This window comes from Emydura macquarii, unplaced genomic scaffold, assembly GCF_026122565.2.
Source record: "Emydura macquarii macquarii isolate MOO-44397 ecotype Brisbane River unplaced genomic scaffold, CSIRO-AGI_Emac_v2 contig_2805, whole genome shotgun sequence".
Classification (NCBI taxonomy): domain Eukaryota; kingdom Metazoa; phylum Chordata; order Testudines; family Chelidae; genus Emydura; species Emydura macquarii.
This window is the reverse complement of record NW_027132942.1, coordinates 348575-371942: the sequence shown is the minus strand read 5'-3', so window position 1 is coordinate 371942 and position 23368 is coordinate 348575. Positions and strand designations below refer to the sequence as shown.

The following is a 23368-nucleotide window of genomic DNA, read 5'->3' as shown; positions in this document are numbered from 1 at the left end:
GGAGAAGAAATTGAAGGAAAAACAACCCACCCTGTGCACACATCCTTAAATCATAAAGGTTCAAACGAGGATTCCCTTGGTGAACATGAAATGAAAATGTCCTTCAATTACCGAGCGGTTTAAGACATGATTATTTCATGTGCATGCTATTAAGAAAATGACAGTTGAAAATTCATCATGAAATAAATTAATACTTAAACATTTTAACAAAGGCTCCCTAGTGGATTCCAGCCCCCCCTCTGCTTCTGACACAATAATGTGTTATTTCTTCTTTTTTTTATTATTATTATTATTGGAATAAAGATGATTAAATGCATGATGAAAAATGCATTCGGAAAACGAATTCATAACTACTTTTTTTTTTTTTTTTAAAGGGGGTAGCTTAGCTGAAACTGTGCTAAAACCCTAGGACAATTTATTACATTGTGCTAGGAGGAAGGAATCTTTTTTCTTCTTTTTGTACTCCATAAAGTCAAGCAAGCTGGTGTTTGAATAATGACACCAAAATATTGCATGAAACTAACAATTTAGACTGTTTCCTTTTTATTCCCCCCTTTCCCTAGAATGCAGTGTACCCCTACGTACCACATAAATCACAGCCCTGCTGAAAATCTGTAGTCATTGAAAAACTGCAATAAAGACAAGAACCGATTTATTTTATTGTATTCAAAGTGAATTTAGTGCTGATGAAAGATATTGTAATGATACACGTCTGGAGACCTGAGGCCTCCTTATGGGTCTGATCCAAAGCCTGTTGAATTCAGCAGCAGTCTTTTCATGGCCTTCAATGGATTTTGGATCCGATTCTGTATCCTTTGGGGCTGGCACCTGTTACTGTTTATAAAAACTGCAGGGAAAATAAAACGCATGTGACAAGAATGCTAAAGTTGCAAAGTCAAGCACTCAGGCGGAAGGGAATGGCAGAATTAAGCAATCTTAAGCATGCCTGACACACAGGAAATCCCCCCCTCTGCCAAATTTCAAACCCCTGCCCAAAGGATGATGGTGCTGGAGCTTCTCAACAAAATATAAGAGTTTTTTCAGTCTCATTCTGGGAAACAGCCAAACCTTGAAACTTGCCAAAGCAATTCAACCTGAGGCAAACGCGGCTGTGGAAAACATCAGCCCAAAGCGGTGACGTTTGGGCACCGTTATCAGCAATTGAAAGCAGGGTCCTAAAATGGAAAGTGCTGGACAAGTGTCGCAGGGGGCTTCCTCAGCCACCCAGTGTGATGTGGGGCCTTAGCTGTTTCCATGGCATCACAGACCTAAGCACCCCCCAGGCCATTTCTCTTTCACCACACGTACCTTTCAGTCCACAGTTCATTTGCAGACAGAACAAGACCCAGGCATACAGCAGCGTCAGCTTTCCTCCCAGCTTCACACAATTCGCATCCTGAGCTCCGCCCCCTGCTTCCTGCTCCTCCCACTTACATCCTCCCAGGCACCCCGAAAAGGAGTTAGGTGTCATTGTTGACAGCCAAAGGAGAAGGAGCTTCCAGGGTCACCCTGTGGCAAAAAGGTTAACATGATCCTTGGATGTATGCGTAAGGGAATATCGAGCAGGGAGGTGATATTACCTCTGTCTGTTGCATTTGTGAGGCCTTTCTGGACTGGTTTGCCCCGGTCTATTGTCCACACTTTACAAAGAATGTCAAAGAAGTGGAGACAATTCAGAGACGAGCTACCAGAAGGATGCCTGGTCTGGAGAACACACCTGGCAATGAGAAAGTAATGGCTCAGTCTGTTAGAGAAGGCTGAGACATGACTTGTTCATGGTCTATAATTACCTACGCAGGGGTGCCTGCTACCAGAAGGCTGTTTAGTGCACCGTGCTATGGCATACTAAGATCCACTGGGCAGAAGTTGAAACCAGCAAAGCTCAGACTGCAAACAAGATGCAGATTTGTAAATGAGGTTAATCAGCCATTGGGACCACTTACCAAGGGGTGTGATAAGAGTCTCACTCACTGTGGGGGGTCTTTAAATCAAGACTGGGTCTCTGTCCAAAGGGAACTCTCTAGTTCAACTTAGAGTGACCAGATGTTCCGATTTTTATAGGGGCAGTCCCAATATTCGGGGCTTTTTCTCATAGGGGTGCCTATTACCCCCACCCCGGTCCCAATTTTTCACACTTGCCATCTGGTCACCCTTGCTCAACCCTAAGTCATTAGGCTAGCTGCAGGACTCATCACTGACACTCTCTGGCTTGCGTCAGGCAGGAGCTCAGACAAGATGGTCCTTTCTGGACTTTAAATCTCTGAAAATGTAACGTATCATCTACTCGGATTTGCTCAACTGTGCGTCCTCAGCCCCCGAGGGCGTGGGGGTTTGGTCTGTAACCCACTGAAGTCAGCAGGAGGCTTTTGATTGATATAAAGGGGTATCGAACACGGAGGCGTTCGGCGCAGCAACAGCTGAAGTTCACAGGTGACTGCAGGCTTGTTATGCTATTTTGCATTTCTGCGGTGGCCCTCCATGGGCGGGGGATTAAAAAAACCAAAACTCTTCACACACCGTAATCGATAAAGCCTCACCACCCTCTTGGGAGACAGGAAAGTGTTAGCATCATTCCTGACCAGCAAACTCCTCCCTACTGGTGAACCCTTGAACTCCCAGAGTCCCACTGGGGTCCATGGGGCCTGTAACACAGGCACAGGGGCCTGCTTGCATAGACTAACTTACAAGTTCAGCACCCTGGCTGGAGCTTTGTTTCTGAGAACGGCTTGTTGTTGTTTTTTTACTGAAGTCTGTTGAAAGCAAAGCCTCCTTTTTTAAGTTACTAGGGAAAGAAATACTATTGGCCCGATTCTCCTCTGACTCACGCTGGTGCTGCTCCAATGGTGGGGTGGCACTGGTTCTAAGGGTACGTCTACACGGCACTGGTAACCCAGATATGTGGGGTCCAGGCTTGTGGACACAGCGTTTCGAAGCGCACACTGAGCACCCGCACTGCACTGCACACCTGTACTAAATCACTGGCCCCGGGTCTCACAAATGCCGTGTCCGTGCACATGATACAAACCTTCTGCCTCGGGTCTACGGCTTGAGCTGTGTCCACACTGCAAAATGACAGGGCCTGGCCTGGGCTCTAACCCACCCACCCACACACCCCCGGCAGCGTCCTACGACCCAGGTCCTGAGTGCTTGCTGACCTGAATCAGACTGATGCGTGCGTGTGGACGGAAGCAGGGCTTGGGCTCAAACTTGAGTCAAAGCCTGCATGTGCAGTGTAGACATATCCTCAGTGGCATGTGACTTTGACGCAGTGCTTCGCTTTTGTATTAAAACACACATTGGGTGGCAGTGCTTTGTGCTTTTCTACTTATCTGCAGGGGGAGGTAGCATAACTCATAAGCCTCTATCTATAGAACTCCCAAACAGGATATGCATGGCCATCTCTAACTGATGAAAATAAAGTGCATTATGCCTCTATTATTTGCACTACGCCAGAGGCGGTGTCTGCCAGTATAAAAATGTTGGTTATACCTATAGCTACTCATGCTATTAGTATAGTTGAAGATATAATATGATTTACTGATGTATTTTTATTTCCCACTAGTATGGTATAAATATATTTATACCACTAGAGTGGCCAATAAATTTCCCTTATGAATCCTGTTATCTGCACCATTAACCATTTATCATTTTTATGAGGTCACAACTTAAGGTGTATGTGAATTTATACCCTACTTTGTGACCCCTTCCAAAATAATACATGGCCATGTCTGAACTATTCACCTCAGGCGTGCGAGGCCTCGGTCCTGCTTCCCATCATTGCGTGTTACTTTTTGCAAACCAGATCATTTCCCAGTGCCATGCTTTACCCAGCCATTCCACTTCCCCTTCTCCACTGTAACAAAACCAGGGAGACCAAAATTAACTGGACCAAATTCACTCTTCTTGTAACCTGGGTGTTCTACCAGACCAGCATGACTTAACTAGACACACCAACAGGGTTAGGGACCCAGACGGAGTCAGACAATTCAGAGGTTCTTTTAAAAAAAAAAACCAACCCACCCAGACCTCAGGTTCCCACTGAGTCCCAGACTCCTGTGTCAATAATGGCACTTAAAAAAGGAATAGAAATGACAATAATTCCAGGGATTTCTTCTTCTTATTCTATAAATGATCCATCAAATGATGGGCCCTGGAAAAACACTTCCTCCTTATGTTTATCATACATTTATCCCCCTGCTATATTAAAATATTTGCCCCCACACATGTTAGGGCACATTCCAGCGTCTTCATTCATGAAATACCACGGTGCTTAGATACTATGTTAATGAGTGTGGTTTAAAAACCTATTAAATATGATGCAACCACATTCTGTGGGAGTTCTGCAGGGCAATGTTCCTGGCTATCTACACCTCCTCACTGGATGGCCTCGTCGCTATGTGTCTCTCTGTTTAACTACCATCTCTATATAGCTGACTTTCAAGTCGTCTTCTCCACGCTGGACCTACCATTCTCCGTTGAACTCCACTTTTCTCACTGTCTGTCTGGTGTCGTCTCAGATGTTCTGCTGCCATCACAGACTCAGGATCGCCAATCCTGAACGCGTCACCTTTCCTCCAAAGCCCTCTTTGCAACAGCACCCATTCTCCATCGTGACTAACCACACCACCATTCTTCATGTGCCTCCAGCCAGCCAGCTCAGGGTCATCTCTAACCCTCTCCTTTCCCCACATCCAGGCTATCACCATGTCCCACTGCTGCTCTCTGCACCACCTCTCTAAAGCCCAACACCTTCTCTCCATCTTGGCAGCTAATTCTCTGGTTCACACCTTGAGCGTCTCCTGACTGGACAACTGTCATCTCCTCTTCTCGGGTCTCCTCAATAGCTACCTCCCCCTCATCCAGTCTATCCAGAAAGGTGCAGCCGAACCCAACGGTCCTACCTGATGCTTTGACCACGTCCCTCCCTCTAAGAATCAATTCACACTTTCTCCTCCATTTCCCTGCCCAGCAGACTCAAATTTCTTGTCCTTGACTTCAAGGCCCTTCGTTGCACAGGGCCTCAATAATATCCTTCTGCATTCCCTCTGTGCCTGTCAAAATGATGCTGACTGCAGTACCCCTTTTGTCTCGTTCTCCGCCCTTGAGGCAGTCAAGTCGGTCCTAAAGACTCACTGGGGCATCACGGCCGACAAACAGCGAGTGCGCTCTGCAATCCGCGGGTCAGTGTGCATTGTGTGTCTCCCTCTGTGCCCAACGCAAAGAGGACACGAGTCTATTACAGCGCCTGAGCTATAGGGGCTTGGCCCTTTAGCTTAAACTATGTAGCAACGGACGTTTGAGCTCTGGAAATCACCGTTTCAGTCCACAATGTTGATCAACATGGTGGTCATCACGTCGACCCTTTAAATGGAAAAGAAATCCATTAGGACCAGCAAGTCATCATCATGCATCCACACCCTATAACCTTCCTTGCCCATAGTGATCATACATATCAGTCTGTCAAGTCCATCACTTCCACGGGAAGCTCTTCAGAGAATGGACCTGTCTTCTACGTGGTCTCTATGCAGCACCCGACACGCCTGTTGGTACAATAGCAAATCATGCTTAGTAAGCATAGGTGTATCATAAGATCCTCATGACTTTGCCTCTGAAGAACAATGGTCCCATTCACACTTTGGCACAGAGAGTATAAATATAACCATGTACAGAAAAATCCGTGGTAAGAGCCCATTAGTTCGGTTGCAAAGTCAAGCACTCAAAAGTTGGGAAAAGACAGACGGACCATTGCCCGCGCAACCTTAATTCTGCCCCCTTGTGGAGCCATCTTGGGTACCAAATAAGGCAGCGTTCCTGTGGATCATGCAGCTAAAGACTGTGCCATAACACACTCAAACAAGGCGAGAAAGACAAATGGTGGTAGGGGGGAAAAAGGCACAGAGGGTGTGTCTACATTGGAGCTGGTGTAACTTCCAGCTGAAACAGACATTCCCACGCTAGAGTGTAGCCAGACCCAGAAGGATTTGGCTAAGGTCTCACTGCAGGTTTTTGTCGGAGCATACACTAGAATCTGGTAACCTGTGTCACAGTCCAGGCCGCTCTTCATTAGACGTCGCTGCCTTGCCTGTCAATGGCACACATTCCAAGCCAGGGATCTTTCCCCCTTGCTGCAGCCCCCTCTTCCTCACAAGCCCACCTTGTATGTATCATAAATGTAGCTCTCCGGCATTATTCTAATTTTTCTCCCCACCAGGCTGTGTTAGAGGCAGGGTCCATTCAGGCACTAGGAAAGTTCGTTGAAGAACACAATTGTGATGTCAGACATTTATAATAAAAAACATGAATATTAAAGCAATCTGAACCTAGTTCTCCTCTTCCACCAGAGGAGCAGACCCAATGCTCATGCTGATCGAGGATAGTCTCTTAGGAATTGTGTAGGGTTAATGGTCCCATATCACATGGGAAGACTGTATCAGAATCCGAGCTCTTTGTTTTGGGTCAGAAAATGCCAATTTGTATCAACTGAAAATTTTCACAGGAAAGGTTTGGGGTTTTGGCAAAATTTGTATTTGAACCTTTTTTGGAAAAAAGATTTGAAAATGTTAAACCATTTCATTTCAAGGTTTTCAAAAGGAAAAATTCCAATTTGGAATGACTTTTGTCTTGCCTTTGAATCTAACTCAAGTTTAAAAACATTAAAAGAAAATTAAAGACAGTCAAAAGCAAAACAAACTGTTTTGAAATGATTGAAAACACATTTTTACCGACCCAAACCAAAATTTTGGAGCGGAGGGATGGGGGATTGTCAGTTCTTGGAAAATTCAGAGATTTTGACTTTTTGTCCTGATTCAGGATGGGAAAACTTTTTGAAAATCTCAAAAAATTTTGCACGAGAGGCAAAATGTTTCCTGTCCCGCTCTGGTTTCAGACTGGTAGGGCATCATTTTGTGATTTCTCTTCTCCTTGCTACAAAGACAACCGTTCCACAAGACAGCTAGCTCTTACGAGGTGTGACAGCATACAATCATAAACACATATGGCTGAAGGGATCCCGAGAAGTCATAAAATCCAGCCTCCTGAGCCGAGACAGGACCAAGTCAACCTAGACCACCCCTGACAAGCATTTATCCAACCTGTTCTTAAAAACCTCCAGTGATGAGGATTTCACAGCCCTCCTTAGAAGCTTGTTCCAAAGTTTAACTACCGTTATAGTTAAAAGGGTTTTCCTAATATTAACCTAAGCCTCCCTTGCTGCTGATTAAACCCATTACTTCTTGTCCTGCCGTCCGTGGACATGAAGAACAACTGATCACAGTCCTCCTATAACATATTTGAAGACTCACTCTTCTATTCTTAGGACTAAACATGCCCGGGTTTTTTTTTAACCTTTTCTCATAGGTCTTGGGGCAAAGTATCAAGGGCTTTCGTGAGAAGTGTCTCAAGTTTCCCACGCCTCTGCTATTTACTAATAGAGAGTGAACATTCCCCCCCCTTCAATCAGCCAGCAGAGGGCCTTGTTAGAGTAGAGGTGGGGTTATGTCTTTGGACTAGGAGGTCCTGCAGATATAGATTCTGGGGGGCGTGGGCATGAAAGGGGGAAACTGAGTCTCCCAAAGCAGCGTTCCAAGACAGAAGGTGTATTCCGAGGTGGTTGGAGACCAGGATGCAAGAAGCTGCTGGTGGGCCCGGCTGAGCAGTGGTGATTGAATGGAGGTTTCTGGGGTTACCCATGAACACCTGTGTTCAAGAGCAACTGAACCTACGTGTACAGTGTAAACACTCTATCTGGGTGGTGAAAATAAATAGATTACACCCCGGCTGAACCCGTGTCACTGGTTTATCCAACAACAGGAACCGACCACCACTCCACCACGGGGCAATCGTCAGCGTCACTTTGATTCCACTTCAGTTCCAGAGGTTTAAGCATCACGCGGGGGTTTGTCTATGTGGCTATCACAAGGTGTGATTGTCACTTGAGTAGACGCACCTGAGCAAGTTTAATATCAGAGCAACGAAGCCAGGCCCACGTAGACCGTACAAGCCCACCCAGAACAGAGGGTAAATACTCCTGGGTCCAGCCTACATTAAAACACATGTTGCCATGGCTCAACTGCTCTGGGACCGGAGCTAGCTAGCTTAAAACTAGCTAGGGTGTGTCTATGCAAGCTGATTGCTTATAGACATATCCATAGCTCTCCGCACAGGGGTGAATTGCATTCAAACAGCAGCTGAAACATAATTGAATAACCACAGCCGATTTCCAATTCCCCGGTTTTCAACAATAAATACAACCCAAGAAAGTTCCCTCTTTCCCTGTCTCCCTCATCCAGAGTTTGGCTGCTACAGACTTTTTATTTGCACACAGTTGTCCTTAAAAATAATAAGTGACTATTGGCCTGTTCAAAGCCAGAAACAAGTTGACCAATTGCTGCTGTGTTTTACTTCAGGGCATCCATCTAAGGCAGAGAGAGAGATCAGTCTATAATGGTTTGCCTGGCTTGAAAACTCCATTTTGGACCACGGAGAGTCATATTTCAGAGCGTATTGATCAGCCTGCAGTTTGTGTTTCCTCATGTCCGTGATCCTGTTTGCAGCCCTGTAAAATAATAACAGTACTCATGTCAGGAAGGTAATTACCATTGATCTAACACACTGTGACAAATTTTTCAGTCATGCCACTTGATTCATACTTAAAGTTATGGCCCTACTGACTGCTCCTTAAATAATTGAAGGATGCCCTTTGTAAATCAGCATGCTCTCGCCAAAAGTGGCAGTTTTCTTCTTTGTTGCAAGCTCGTTACCTAGCTTGATCAGGGATTTAAAAACAGACAGCTTTTAGCAGCACGCATCACTTCTGGTTCGCACTAATGTCATTTTCGCTGGCAAGTCATTTATGACATTTTGCTTAATACAAAAAAAGAATACGGAAGAGCAGCGACTGTGTTTTGGTGGCTTTGCCTGCAAAAAGACCAGATAGGAGCTTAAATACAACAGAGACCAGGCCAAATTCTGAAAGGGGAGTTGTACCTGAAGATAGATTTAGCCCCATGCTCCCTTGTGTGTATGGCAGGGGATCCTGCACTGGCAGAATAATCATCCTCAGCATTTGTCATCCATAGATCTGTATTATCCTCATCTTCCAGATGGGGAAACTGAGGCACAGAAAGGGGCACGTGAGCTGCTCAAGGGCCCACAAGAATAGACATTCACTGCCTGTCAATGGAAGAGATCCTCGGCAGGATTCCCCTTTCCTCTCCCCCTCCATGGAATCCCATTGGCCTAGGTCCATACAACTCCAGTTTCACCAAATCAGAGGTGCGCGATTCAAGAGCTTCTTGTGTATATGGGAGGGGATCCTGCACTGTCGGAATAATCAGCAGCAGCATTTGTCATCCTTAGATCTGTATTATCCTCATCTTCCAGAGGGGGAAACTGAGGCACAGAGGGAGGAACGTGAGCTGCTCAAGGTACTACAGCACGGATATCCCATGATTCCCATCCAAGTACCTTATTCACCGACTGTCAACGGAAGAGATCCTCGGCAGCAATCCCCTTTCCTCTCCCCATCCATGGAATCCCATCGGCCAAGGTTCACACAGCTCCCATTCCACGATATCAGAGTGTGCAGAATTCAATGGCTAGGCAGGTTCCTTCCGATGGCCCTATATGCAAACTCCCAACCACGTGGGAGAAAGGAGCACAAATTATTCTGGCTGCCTCCCCCTTTCTGATGTGCAGCCACATACAGGAGAGCCAGGCCTCAGGGAAAGGCATCAGAATTTGGTCCTCAGATTATTATTTTGGATATTAATGATCGCAAATAGCTCTGGAAAGATGCTTGAGAAATAGCATTTGGCTTGACATGTATCTAAGCAGAGATGGCCCCAAATCAGAACACTGGCCCTAGCACCCATGGGTCATCCTCCGCACGTGCATATCCCCTCTGACTGGAATTTCAGATCTCTCTCCCCCGGATGGACCAGAACAGAACACTGGCCTGGTCCTGTGATCCTTCTTCAAGCCAAGTTCATTGAGTCCAAACATCTTTGGAGGACTTTGGATCTCAGTCTGGACCAAGGTTTCGTGGCTCAGGTCCCGCTCTCCATCTCTGTCACCTGCGGCGCCTTTGCAAATGGTTGTGAAGGCTCTATTAAAATCTAGTCAAGCCGTGGTAGAAGTCATTATATTTCACTGATGGGCGTCTGTAGGTATCTAAAGTATCCAAGCTGGATCAGCCATCTGGAGTTCCTCAGTGCAGGTTCCTCACACCTCGGTTTAATGACACAGGTCAGAGTCCATTTGAATTGTCCAAGTGCGCTTTAGTGAGCTTGAAAACCTTGTGACCAAGAGCTGAGTCGCCTCCACTCACACGGGCACTAGAAGGAGTTGAGGACAACTAAATATCTCCTGGGATCAGGACCCAAATTTGCATAATAGTCAGTTACCAAAGAGCCCAACAAACCTTTGGTTTCTGGATTAGGAAGAACTTGAAGGAACATATTCAGTTTTACACCAAGCAATATTCTAATTAAAAAAACCCCATTAAGACAGATATAATGAGATCTTCCCAGCTGAACTATATCACTTTGGTCTACAACAGAACAATGAAGAGTTCTCAGCCGCGTACGTAGGGGACGGACGATCTTGTGATTCAGATGCAAGAAGATTTGGAGATCTAGGGACAAACCTCGCCATCGGCGCTAGACGGCAGAACTTCATTCAGGTCAACGGAGCTGAACTTGTTTGCACTAGAAGTGAGTGCAGCTCTGGTGTTCTCAGCCCATCTCTGCCACATGCTTCCTGTGTCACCCTCAGCAAGTCTCCCTCCTTCTTTGTGTTCATTGTGGTGGAGGGGTGGCCAGAACAAATGAGAGGGAGTGGGGTTATGACCCCATGCGCCAAGGTTTTTTTTCTGTTCTTTTTCACATTTGCAAAAAACCACAGGGCTCTGTTTTTATGTCCCCCAACACCAGAGCATGGGAATATCTCACAGTCTTATAAAGTGTTTATCCTGGGAGACAGGGCCGTGCTGTTATCCCCATTTTACAGATGGGGGAACAGAGACACTTCAAGATCACCCAAGAAATCTGTGGCAAAGCACAGCACTGAATGCTGGCTTCCCAAACCCCAGGCAAATGCCTGAACCATTGGACCAAACTTTCTCTCCCATGATACCTTGAGATTCTCCTTCTCAAAGGAAGGCACTAAAGTGATAACTTTGCACTACAAGAGGGGGTGGACTAGACCCCCCTGCAGCCCTACATTTCTCGGATTACTACATATTTTATTTATGTGGATTTATTACGTACCCGTCACGCAGCGTGTGAACAAGGGACAGCCATTAAAATGAACGGTAACAAAGGCCTAACAATTCGACCATTAGCCATCATTGTTCAGTCCCACCTCCAAGAATTCCCCTACAACGCGGCGTGCCTGACTGGACTCCGCATCCCTGAGGCATTAGAGGGTTTCTAGCAGGGCAACGTTGGAAAAGGCTCCCCTCCCTGAGAATGCCCCGCTTCCTGCTGTTGGCGTTCAACTCTGGGGTATGCAAACCAAGAACTTTCCAGTTGATCTCGCGGTCTGCCAAGAAAGGGGAGCGGTGGGTCCCTAGCCACTCAGGCAGCTGCAACTTCTAGGTTTTACATGGGGAATAATGAGATTCACTGAGGATGAAAGTCACCCCTCTGCAGACAGCCATAGCAAGGTCTTCCTACCGATTAAGCCCTATTTACGTGGCACATAAGCATTGCACCCATATTTGCCTCTAGTTTTGACCTCCCCCCCCCCAAACGCAGTCATCATAATTCCACGCCTAAGTAACAGCACAGGATTTCTCACATTAGCAAGGCGAGCACCGCGTTGCTACCATAGCCTAACAGCCTCTCAAAAAACAAACTAAATTAACAATCCTCCAAGAAATCCCGGGACCTGCCTCCTCAGTGTTGTTGGGCCATAAGAAGCAGTGGCACTGGCTTTGAGCCAGTCAATTACTCGTCAAGGGCTCTCTTTTTATGGGCATTCTTGTACCTGCTTGAGGTGAGCCCAGAACAAACAGAAGGCATCTGAAAGGAGCTTACTAAATAAGTCTGGGATTGAACAAGCAGTGTATTCGGAGGTCAAATTTAATTCCTTCCCTGCTTTTGTATTCAGATTAGAGGCCAATGTGGATTTGCGGAAGCCGGGGCTCCTCTGTTAATGCCGCTTTTGCACTTAACCTGCAATTTACCTGTCAGTAACAAACACACTAAAAAGCGCTTAGAACTTCCAAACAATTTACCACACCGGCGTAATGATCTCTTTGTGTTCCTTCCAAGACCAGGGCAGCCACTAACGTCTAACACAAATGTCTGCGTTCTAGAGAAACCCGGTTCAAAACGGCATCCTATCAGGTCAATCAACGGGCTCTGAAAACAACAAAAAAAGAGCCCCCGCCTCACCTCCCAAACCAACCACTTGCCTGTGACACACTGGCTTGGTTAAGGAGGATTGTGATTTGAAAGCCACCGAAATTCCTCGACTCACATGCTGAGCGGAGGTTTATTAAGTGGCCTGTCTGAATGTATATCAAACTTGTCCCTGGTGGGGGCCTGGTGTTAAATTCCATCATTAAAACCTATTACCTAGCTATCAAAACCTGCTGTAATTCCATCTAATGACCTCATTTCCCTAAGCGTAACCCGTGCCACTCAATGAAAGTTTTGCCGATTTGGTGTTCCCTCTCAGTTGGCCTCAGCCTCTTAGCGGGGAGAGAAGGGGGGGAAAAAAAAAGACAGAGAGAGAAAAATCAATGCCTATAGAGATGACAAGCCATGAGGCCGGTAACGGGGGACCTAGAAAACTATCCAATATTCCATTTCCCATCCAGTCTATTAGCTACTGAAGTCAGCGTAGGTTCTGGGTTTTGATTGAAAGCTGAGCTGAGACCAGATAGAGGAGGAGGCAGGCAGGGCAATATGGCCACCAGACAAGTCTGGTTTATAGCGTGCTGAAATCAGTCATAAAAGTAGGTGTATATAAAAATGGATTATTGCATTAAAAGTTCAAAATGTTCCATTTTTTCCCCCTTTGCTCTGGTGAAGGCAGGATGGGGCAGGAGGAGAAGGGGGGTGGAGGGGCAGGAATAAGTCCTCCTCCTCCCCCACCTCTACATGCCGTGAAATCATTTCGTAAATACAAAAAAGGCCCCCCGGGCTATTGGTGCCCAGACACTCATTTTTAGAGTGGATAATTGACTCCTTTCAGTTGATAATTCATAGCTTGCATATGCTGGCTAATACATCAGCGCCTAGAGACTCCAAGGGAGCCTGGAGCAGAAACGGAGAGGACGAGAGGAAAAAAAAAATTTGGATGATAGATGAGTGCATTACCGCTTTATGAATGAATTATGTCCCGCAAATACCTTGAGCAGGAGAGACTGTCGGCCTGTATCTATACTAATCTGGGAGGAATTATGACAATTTTCACATTAAAAAGGGAAAGGGAAAGGAAAAGGAATTAATCGAGCAATTGGGCCATTAAAAATGTATGCCAGAACGTTTGAATGTCCATTTTCCCATTTATCATGCAGTAGGAAGCTTCTGTTGGTGTTTTTCTTTTCTTTTTATGTAGGTTTCAATGTCTAAAAACAGATCAGGATTATTTTGACAAGACCAAATCTATTTTACTTATGGAGGTTCAGAGCGTCTCTCTATATCCTCTGTCAAAAAGCAGAATATATTTTCTTTCTTTCCATCCATTGGCTACCAAACTCTTTAATCCTTCAACTTGATAAAAACAGATGATTTCACCCCATGTAACATTTGTTATTTTTCTTTTAGCAGAGCTGAGATTAAATTTATACATATTTTCCCAAATAATTTACAGTATAGCATAATGGATGCATTCTGTTTAAAAGTTATACGTTGATCATACTGTATTAATTAAAACAGTGTAATCTTTACAATACTTTTGGGATCAATCTCTCGCTCTCTCTTCCCTCACTCATTGTATCATGAAGAAAATACAAGTCTGTAAAACTCTGTCAAGCAATGGCTGGGCAAGCAATTTCCTGAATTAGAATTTTACAGCATTAGGGTCTGATCTTGAATTTTGGATCATATACTTTGTTTATTATAAAAATAGATCTGTTTAATTTTCAGCATGCACTCTAGACATCCCATGTTACTTGTATTTACGTCAGTTTTGTTATGATTTACAAGGATTTAAACCATTCAGAAAATTCAGCCAGTGAGGGAAATACTCTCAGAATAACAGCAATGCACAGAAATTGGTAATATAATGCAAATAAATAATCACCCCTCATTTTATAATATTGTCTTTATGCTTTTCATGCCCTAACTTGGTCTACTTTAATGTTAGAGCTGAGATATCTGTGATGTTTAAAAACACATTTTTCAATAGACATATTTTATATTAAATACATTAAAATACGTCTTTTAATTGCTGTGATTATCGAAGCACATTTCATTATCTTGTAAATACCAAATTCTTAGGTATTTATCAGCATTGGGTAAAAGTAACAATAAATGCACTAATATAAAAATCTCATTTGAGTGATGCCAGCAGATTTCAAGCAATCTGTTTGACACACGCTCTATTACCTGCATTATTCAGCTTTCTAATCTAGGAATTACTCTTCACCTGAACCGCTTATAATACAATTAACATGAGATACTTATTTAAATATCATGCTTATAACACATAATCATTAAGCTCTGTAAACAAGGACTCTGTCGCAAGTCACCTTAAAATATGCAGGATTTTCATCTTTGCTGTTTGTATTCGTCTAGCTTTCTTTATATGGATTGTAAATTACAATTTAAATCTTAAACACATTTTTAAAAAACCCAAAACCTCACTTTTCCTGATCTTTTCATTTTTTGGATCTGTTAAATATTTGTTAATACATTTGATAAAAATACAGAATAAAACTCTGGAACAAAATGTTGGCATTTTCTTACACACACATGCTTTAGGAACAGTATATTGGTTCATCATATTACGTTAGGTGTGACTAATCAATAAACTCACCCTTAATGCAACATATACTGGGTATATACGTCATCTATTTGATCATTTTGCTTTAGATCAGTCTTGGCATTCTACACTTGTCACACATAATGAAGAGGTACTCTATTCTCAGTACAAACTTTACTGATCTGGGTGTCACCAGTTTTTTTAAAAGATCCGCTCTAGGAATTATGTTGGGGACATTCTATGGCTTGTGTTGTAGAAGAGGTCAGACCAGATGATCATGATGGTCTCTTCACGTCTTGGAATCTATGAAATGGGAGTTCTTATCCACAGTTACTATTGTTGACGGGCATTTACGGGGTGCTCACATAACTGAAATGAAATGTATGTAGCTAGACATAGCAGGGAAAATATGAGATACAAGTGAAAGCTACATGGGCTGTGCTTTCTCTGTAGCATTATTGACTTCATTAGGTTTACAACAGGGCTGAAATTGTACAGAGATGCTTACATTTGCTAACATCACTTTGTGCTGGGAAAGCTTTTGTATGGTCTTGCCCTCGTCTTCTAACTTCATCCCTCTGTCTTGTTGCACCTCCATCACGTCACAGGTCATATGCCCTTCTGGGGAAGTAGGGAAAATTGGGTCCTACAAAAGCCATGCTGCATATTCTTGAGTGTCATCTACTGGCTTTTTCTCACGAGCTGAGAGAGGTGCAGCCATTTCTGTTTTATAGAGCGCTCATGTAACATTCGGCTCCATAAGACTTCAGGAGGAGCTAAGCCCACACCGCCAAGCACAGGATGACCCTACACCCTTCACACACTATGGGGCAGCGCTCCTCAGAAGACCCCATTGTAGCAGGAATGGGTATCCAGAGGTGGAATCGGGAGCAGGTTGAACGCAGAGGGTCTGCAGACGACCCAGATCACCCGCTGGCTAAAAATCCCTGTGTAGGATCCCCACCTACTGCAGAAGCCAGGGGGTTTCCGTAATAGCAGCAGAGGGGCTGTCTAGTTATTCTGTCTCCCAGCTCGGGGATGGGGAAAGGATTCCGATTCCCAGCGCAAACCCCGTGCTCTGGGTGGGGCAAGGACCATACCTAAGTATGCTTCTGCTGTGATGCTCATGACCTCAAGGACCAAAGTAAGCGGAACGCGGGGAAATTGAATAGTGAGGTCACACACTTAAGGACGAAGAAGCCTTTCTGTTATGAGCTGGGGCTCATTTGTTGGAAATGGCAACAGAGAAAGACAGACCTGGGTGTATTTGCTGATCACAAGATGATCAATTACGAGCCACCAGCGTGGGGAGGGGCCAGGAAAAAGGCCAATGTGACCCTAGATGAGGTATTCCCAGCAGAGATAGGGAAGTACTATAGAGATGCCATTTCCAGGGACTCATAAAACCACAGCAGCAATCCTGTGTGCAATTCTGGTCCTCCGTGTTCAAGGAAGCTGAATTCAAATAGGAACCGACGAGAGAAGGGCTGCTAGGATGGTGAGAGGAATGGAGGGCCATTTGACAGGAGGAGACCAGGAAAGCGCGTCCCCTGCGTGTGCACCGTTACTCGCACTAGCTTGCGGGTTTACACCCAGAGCGGCTCAGCCATGCCTCTGCTGCCATTACCCATGCTACCGCGGCTACACGGCTTTGTGCGCTCAGGCTAGCTCAATGAGAGCTGGCGTATGTGTACCCGAGCAGGGGGTGGGGGGGATCACATCCTTAGCTTGTAGTTAGACATAGCTGGAAAACGCTTGGCTGCTTCAGGCTAGCACCAGGACCACTGAGAGAGGATCTGATTCCTCTCTAGAAACACAGTGGGAGGTAAGTATCAGGGAAGGAGAAATAGATATAAGCTTGCCAGGAGCAAATTTAGGCTGGAAATTGGAAGAATATTTCTAACCATCTGGGGAGTGAGGCTCTAGAGTGGTTGGGGCAAACGGCCTAAGTGGTTTGAAGACGGAGCTTGATACATTTATGAATGGGATTCTATGATGGGGTGGCCTGAGATAACAGGGGACTCGGCTCAGTGGCCCCTTTCAGTTCTACATCCTACATTCGTATGTTTCCAGTAGCGTGAGCTCACTGCACGTTCTCCCTACCCAGCCAATGGGACACAGGAATTATCAGTGAAGCAAGGTGGGTGGAGATGAGGGTAACCAGGGGCCATTGGCCAAGATTTTCAGAATTGGCTAGTGATTTTGGGGGCCCAGATTGAGGCACCTTAAAGAGGCCTGATTTTTTGGGGGTAAACGCTCAGCATTTCCTGACAATCAGTCTACAATGAGCATCCAAAATCACTAGCCATTTTTGAAACTCTAGGCCATTTTTTTCCCCCCCACTGCAAACTCACTCCAGAGAAAGAGAACCATTGACCAATCGCATTGAAGCAGAAGCATTTTCAATACCTTTTTCACCCTCACTGCATTTCCCATTGCAAGAAAGCAAAACCTTATTATCTATGGGAATAACTGCATAACCATTAGGGCGGATGGCGAGATTGTATCAGAAATTCAGCTCACCTCATTTATGTCCTTTGAGGTCATCTGCTTAGTTCAAGACCCAAACCGAAGCTATTATGGGGTTGGTTTTTTTTTTAAAACTCTCCCACAATAGTTCATGCATGAATATTGCATCTATAGCCTTATAATATTTGTATATTTCACAACTACAGGGCAAAAGAGTCAGATACAAAACTCAGTTGAATTCTGTGGAACATTTCTAGGACAAAGCCTAATGTTGTATATTTAAAACACAACCAGATAGTGTATATGAGGCATATCTATGTACACCAGATAGATTTATATGTGGCATATGTATATATGCCAGAGAGGAGGAGGAGGATGTGTGTGTGTGTGTGTGTGTGCACGCACGCATGTGCACACACACCTCCACCCTCCAAACTGAGCATCCTCTCACCAGGAAAAAGAAAAGCCCCACAAACAGAAGTAGGGAGATCTATGCAGATCTAATTTACCAGGAAAATGTTCAGATACCACAGAGCCCTATAGAAAACCCTAAGGTAGGTAGATGGACGCTTGCCAATATTGTATTTCAGTGCAATTTCTTAATCATGTGCATTGCTGTTAGCAAAGATGGACCCAAGCCTCAAAACCGAGTTTTGAACCTGCACCCCTCTGACGTCACAAGTGCTTTGGCGCCAGAGTGCCTGGTTCCAAACACATCTCTAGCCACCAAATATTGAGTGAACTTGGTTCGTGCAATGGAATGGCTAGAGCACGCACCACGTCTAATTCTGGGTGTGGGGCGTCACGACGGGTGACAGAGCCACGCACAAACTTGTTTCTTTCCCCAGTTGGGCCAATCAAAGATATTGCCTCTCTTACCTTGTCTCCCTAATATCCTGGGACCAACAGGGCTACAGTTACACTGCATTCTAGGCACACTAGTCTTTTCTTGCTCCTGAGTGTGCTGGGCACTGCACACAGGTCTGTTATTGTAGGGTTGCTCTTAGAAGGTTGCTATTATGAGTGCTAGACACCGCCCACTGGTTTGTCATCACAACTGGTGAGTTTTTCAGTTTGCTTCTCTAGAAAGTACACAAAGGGACACACCTCTCTCCTGTCTAAAGAACTTTGAATGCCGATAGAAGAAAAAGGGAGGTAGGGCTAATCAGAAGCCTTCAAACCCTGTGCTCAGGTGGGGGAAATGTCTGTCTGGATGCTCCAGGCAAGATTTTCAAATACAGAGGCCAAAAGTTGGACTCCTAAATCCTAGGTAAGTGGCCTGATTGCAGGCTGAGAACAACTTTTGGGAGAGAAATTCATTGTTATTCAATGGAATTCCCCCTTCCAAACCCAGGGCTCTTTAAAGGGCCAAAACTGTAGTAGGTCTGTTCCAAATCATTTCTGTCTATGGCCTGAATATACAGGAAATTTCTTCCCAACTCCCATCAGTTAGTGCTTAGATTAAGCCCTGATGTAGGAGGATTTTGCAGCTCATCTTTTATTAGCCTAGTTAACATAACCACAGATGTTCTCGTTAGCCATATCAATCTCTAAACCTCTTCTGAATCTTGTTAAGCTCTTCCCCTCCATAACATCTTGTGGCAGAGAGTTCCACAGGTCAGTTGTACACTATATAAAAAAGTATTTCCTTCTATCAGTTTTAAATGTGTTGTCCTTCAATTACATTACTCATTCCCTCTTTCTTGTTTTAGAAGAGTTAAGCAGGAGAGTCTGATTTACCTCCTCCATGCCTTTCATTATTTGGTGTGGCTCTACCGTGTTCACCTTCATCTTTGTTCCTCTGTATTCATCTTCTCTCTAAATTTAACAGTTCCAATCTTTTACAATATTCAGAGGGAAATGAGTTTGTTGGTCTTTGCTTTCTGAAACCTCCACTCAGTGCAGTTCAGCTTCTCCGTTGATGGTCTCTGCTCTGCAGAGGTCACTGATTAGAAAAGCAGAAAATGTTGCAGGGTAGGTTTGAAGACCACTGAGGGAACTTGTGGGGTGGAGGGAAAAGATTATACATTTCCTACCTACACTATTCCTGGATAGTGATCTCAGTGCCTGTCTGTAAATGAGCACAATACTGATCTGAAAACATATGTAATGAATGTATGAACACTCACCTATCTGCACACCACTGGCCTCTAGTGGCCAGAACTGCATAACTGTGTGTCATAAGCCCCATACTGCTAGTCATTAATAAATATTTATCTAAGCTCAATATTAGAGACTTGCACTGTTCAAGAAATGAGTTCTAATACTGCCTCTGATATGAAGTTCTGAGTGACCACAGCATACAGCATAGAGAGCCATGTAAAGGCTTATGTGGGCTCAAATGTTTAAAGAAAAAAATACTGGAAAATACTGCAGATAAACAAAGCTAGAGAAGAATATTGTAGCAGGACCTGGTCTTTTAGGAAACAAGCCTTTTTATAAATATCTCTGAGACTTTGGACCTCTCTCACGTTACAATCAGGGGAAAGACGGTCTTGTGTATAAAACCCCTTATCTGGATTCAGGTGTAGAACTGAGTGAAAAACTGGAATTTCTGGCCCATGGGAAATTTTGATTTTTCAACACTTGTTTTCACCCCAACTTGGGTCAAAACATTGAAATTTTTGGCAGAACAAAATATTCCCCAAAATTTCAATTTGGAAATGGCAAAGCAGGTTGCTTTGATGTTTTCCAAGCCAAATAAAACAATTTGACATTCCAAATCAAAATGTTTCATTTCAGTTTGTTGAACCAACCCAAAACACTTCATTGTGAGTCTTTTCAACGACAAACTGCTTTTCCTCATGGTGATGCTTTCTTTTACGGGAGTTGTAGTTCAGGTGCCTGATGTTCCCATTTTCTCCTATGGACCGAGTTCCCTGGCCCAACTACGTCTCCCATGATGCACCATGAAGCTCGGTCAGAGGGAAGGCTGTGTTGCATAATGGGAGATATAGTCAGGCCAGGGATCCCAGCACATGGTGGGAAATGGGGAAGTGAACTACAGCTCCCATGAGGCAGTGCGTCACAGTTGCAAAACGCTGTTTAATGTCGAACTGACGTGAAACTAAATGTTTCAGGTCAGTTCAACAAACCCAAATATTTCAATTCAGGTCGAACCAGCCTAACATGAAATATTTCATTTTGATTTTCCCAACAGAGAAAAAGTCAGCAAAATTTTAATTTTATCATGAAAAATTTCAACGACTTATAATGACTACTTTTTCCATCCAAATAATAATAATAATAATAATTCCAAGGGAGAATTCCCAACCAGCTCTGCTAAAGAGATTCCCAACTCTACCACTGACCAGCTATGCAGCCTGGGGCTAATCAATCTCTCCATGCTTCATGTGTAAAATGGGGATAATACTATTTCCTTTGTCTTGCCTATTTGGATTGTAATATCTTTGGGACAGGGGCTATCCCTTGCTATGTGCTTGTACGGCACCAGGACACTGCAACTTCTGAGAACTACCATAAATGAATGATGACATCCAAAAAAACAGTATCCCAGACTCTTGTTGAGTCACGTGCGCTTTTTCCTGCCAGCAATCGTTTCTGTAAAAACCAGTGACACCTAACGTCACGTTAAGAGACGAACACAACAAGTTCCCCAGCTTACTTGATTTAAAGCTCTTTGCGCATAGTAAGAAATGTTAAAATCTGGTGCAAGATTTGGCACTGGATGGTAGGCAGATAATGTGGACTGATCCCCACTTTGCACCGATCATAAATATACGGGGACATTGTTAGCCTAGGACACATTTACAGTTCCAAACTCCTGTTCCCAGACTAGACATATTAAGACATTCCTGGATTTTAAGATTGTTTGTAATCTTTGCAACAGGTCACCAAAGGGTTTACATCATTAGTTATATTGAGGTAGCAACTCCATCTATAGATGGATACATAGAGACATGGATTTTTAACTTCCGCTGCCAATGGATAAACAGGGATTCTGTTGAATGGCACTTTAGTGAACACATAAAGTAAATACCAAGCTCATTATAACAGTAGAGTTGTTAATGGAATGCAGAGCTCTAGGTGTGCGCGCGTGGGAGAGAGATGATTTGTTGCTCTCTAAGGATCTGATCTAAAGCTCATTGAAAGCATAGAAAAGATTACAGGCAAATGGTAATCCCTGGTAAACAAAGGAGACAAAGCTGGAATTCAAGGTGTGTGAACACCTCTTTGTTTGCGCCTGTAGTGCTAGCTGTCTTACGGAGCACTGGAATTTGTCTAGATCCCTCTATCACATCTGTCTTCCACCTAGATTTTTAACTTTAAGATACACTTAATATTGGCAGAGACCCATGGCCACGTAAGACTTCACAGATGCCACTATGCTATGCTATAGGGACACTCAGAACTTCAGAGAGACAGCAAGACTAGAAGGGAGACCTCAAAAGCCCAAGGCCCTACCAGCTGACTGAAAGGAAAACCTACATGTCATTAGCAGTATGGGGCCTATGACACACAGCGGATCTGTTCTGATTCCATCCTGGAGAGGGCAGTAGTGCATGTGCACACAAACCAGTTCATTGCAATGTTTTAAGACCCTCCATGAGTGAGGGCAGCGGGCTGACCCATATAAACCTCTTAGGGCCATAGACATGTTTTCCATAACTGCCGAAGGACAGCTTTACCTCCAGAACTGAGCTTTTTGAGTGCTGAAGGAGTGGCTATATGGTGAGAAGAGTGATTAAGACTTCCATAGAACTGAGAGACAAGGTCCGAGACAGAGAGAGAAGTAAGCACCTAAGGATGGCGGAGAGCACAGGTTTAACACATAATGTTTAGCAACATTAACATATAAAAACTAATACAAGCCACAGTATATGGTACCATTCTCTTCTGAGTGCGATTAGTCCGAGTCAAGGTGCAATTGACTTTGTTTTGCCAGCCTCAGCAATATAATCCCTTCAGGTCACACAAATCCTATACAATTTAAAGCACCTTCCCTCTGAAGCTGAGATCCAAGTAGCACTAGTTAAGGCAGTATTTAATTCAGGATGTAGATGGGTTAAAAATGCACAAAACATTGTCAAGAGTGTCCAAGTTCCATTGACTTTCAATGACCCAGATCTGCAAAAGTTCTTAGTGGCTAATTCCCATCAAAGGGAGTTAGCCCCATATCGTCAAAGGTATTTAGGCACCTAAATCACTTACAGCACATATGAAAACTTTACCCCAAATGCAAGCCCCATGTTAATAACACAGAAGCAACATTTAGATCCAAAGACATTTGTTACCGTTGCTGTTACTATACAAGTAAGGCCACCTGAGACAAATCCATCATGAGTGGATTTTATTGCTGAGTAGTACCAGTGATTAAAGATGCTTCCCTTGTGAATGCCATCCTAATTAAGGATGGACCTAAAGTGAAACCATAGAACGTCTCATTTCTCCCTAACTTTGTATGCAAAACCCAGATCCCAGTTTTCTCCACCCACCACCAGACCTTCTCTGGCTCTGGCTTCATGTCTAAAAAGAATAAGTACACTAGAGTATGGCGTATTCTTGGCATGAAAAAGTTCACTCATCAGTTTAGACTTCAACAAGGGAAGGAAAAGCAAGCTAACTATGGAGAAACATGGATGTCTTGCTATATTTCCTGGTTCTGAATATACATTATCAGCAAAACCTGCGATTATGCATTCCTTCCTTTCTATAATAAGGACTGGCTCTGAAATCTAAAGTGGTTGAGGTCCGTTAATAGGTGAATCAACTCAAGGATGTATGGAAATAAAGGTCTGTGTTGCCTGTTTTTTAAAAAAAGGAGACAGATTTGATTATTCAAGTGTCAATATAGCCACTGTTTAAAGATTACCCAAGCCAAACAGTATGCAGATAGGACCACATACACATGTGCATGATGACTGTATTTTACTGGTCTGCATTGTTGTCAATAAATGCATTTAGATCAGTTGTTGAAGGAAAAAATGATTTAAAAACCCCA

At 44.1% G+C, this 23368-nt stretch overlaps 1 long non-coding RNA gene across 1 annotated transcript in view; it reads right to left on the bottom strand.

The window, feature by feature from the left end:
* Positions 1–651: 651 nt before the first annotated feature.
* The window catches only part of LOC137166143 (uncharacterized), a 73375-nt gene continuing 50658 nt past the window's right edge, over positions 652–23368 (bottom strand). Inside the window, exons 2-4 of the long non-coding RNA XR_010923576.1 lie at positions 1581–1717; positions 1309–1509; positions 652–847 (exon numbers count right to left, since the gene is read on the bottom strand). This is a non-coding gene — a long non-coding RNA (uncharacterized lncRNA). The remainder of the gene's footprint in view (positions 848–1308; positions 1510–1580; positions 1718–23368) is intronic.